Source organism: Hypomesus transpacificus, chromosome 17 (genome assembly GCF_021917145.1).
Source record: "Hypomesus transpacificus isolate Combined female chromosome 17, fHypTra1, whole genome shotgun sequence".
NCBI lineage: Eukaryota > Metazoa > Chordata > Actinopteri > Osmeriformes > Osmeridae > Hypomesus > Hypomesus transpacificus.
Genome location: NC_061076.1, coordinates 17,070,692 through 17,072,694, shown reverse-complemented (window position 1 = coordinate 17,072,694; position 2,003 = coordinate 17,070,692).

Genomic DNA, 2,003 nt, shown 5'->3' with positions numbered 1-2,003 from the left:
GAAAAGCTTGTCTTTATCTTTTCTTCTTGCAGCAAGGAGCAGTTCTAAAACAGATTAGATAACAATCTAGTCTGAATGAGCAGTCTGCAGTTGAGTACTGTTAGTGCACAGTGTTCTCATCATCTATCTACAGTTCAAGTCATCTGTATTTGTGTGTTTCACTGACATGTTAAGCACCAACTGCATCACAGGCACTGTGCACTCTAATAATGCCAGGAATATGTTTGTGTGTACAAATTAGAATGGGTTTAGTTGTGTTGTGCAATGTAGAAATCTTTGTTCTACGATGTTTGAGATGAATAACTTAACTTCACATGTCCATGTAATTGAGCCTAAACGGTGAGTTTTTCCCCCCCCCAAAATAGCTTTGACTAAAAATGTCTTTAGTCACTCCTATGTCAGCATCATAACCAGTTTTATAACTTAAAGTAATAAAATCATAGTGCTATAACTATGTGCATTCAACTCATCAGAAGGGAATTAAGAGGGGGTTTGATGCAATAATGGAATAAATGTTACACATACTCAAGATGGCAGACACAAAAATTGGATGAGCACAAGGGACATTCTATGCTCAGAACAACATGCCTCTGTAATGAAACACAGTTGTAAAAGCTTTAATCGGTAACTGTTCCATGCTGATAAGAAAATGGAAACAATCTCTGACCTCTTAGGGTGAATTGTCACAAATACATTATCCACCGAGACAAAGTAGGTAAGATAACTTTATACCTATATCACCTTTCAAATCAGTCTAAGGCCTGTACATTGATCAAATACAACAAAGCAGTGATTGGAACCAAACTGTAGGGGGTTAATAGTGGCCAAAACAACCAAAACTTCCGCTCATCTATATATTCATGAGCATACCATAAAAAGAAGAAACCCTCTCGTTTTCTCGGTGCATTAGGGCGCATGGAACAGCACCCAGGCCATTTTCAGCCCAACCAATGCATTAGCATATTAGCGCAATTCGGTGATGACATCACGTTGGGAGATGTGGAGGAGACTAGCCTCAGACTAGTACTAGAACATTGGCGACTGACTGCAACTTACCAGGACGCTTCACCAACTCTCCATCATTCTCCTCGGACCATCTAACTACATAAAACATTTACACTTTTTCTGCAGAATGAAACACTTATGTATGGTAGGCTATTGCAGCTTTGTTCCAAGATCTCTACAGACCGTGCAGCTAATTTAATGCTCAACACTTGAACAAGGGGGTTTATTACTTGAAAGAGAAACTAGAGAGGGTACAATTTCTGGGGAAATTGTAGGGTTTGCCTGCGTCGGTTGCAGATGGGTCCGTTTATTATGAAACAAGTTATTCTAACAACGTTATCACTAGCAGTATTTTTCTGATGGATTCACGATTCAAAAAGTACCATCTGCTAACTGAAAATATGCCCCCAAACACGTAAATAAGCTTAATATTTTTTTAGGGGAAATGGCAAATTCAAAAGAAGTTTGCTTGAAGCGATTATTGTCAGTAAAAAAGCCAAAAGTGACCATTTGATCTCAGTCTAGAGCCCTGCATGGAGAAGCTGCATGAAGAAGCTACGAGCCAGCTAACCTAGCTGCTGTAGCTAGCCAAATTTCACTGAATGTGCCGGAAATGAAAAACATTTCCTTTGACAAAGTTTAGCCTGTGGCATTAAAGACAGCGACGCACCACACAAGCTTGAGTTTAAATACATTATTTAACGTGACATTACTTCATGTACATGCAAGCTTTGAATTGCTTAAATGTATGAACGATGCTGCCAGTACACCACAGCACGAAACCATAGTACTTACTGTGTCTATCCAGCCTAGCACATCTATGCACGTCGTATGTAGCCTACTGCGTTGTCTCAGTTGCACTATCAGGGCTTGGAAATACTGTGACTTGCTTTAGAACATAACATTTCATAATAATTTCAGTCAAACAGCTGCAAGACTGGGGAGTCAGGTTGCTGAGCGGTTAGGGAATCGGGCTAGTGCCAGTTCGATTCCCCGCA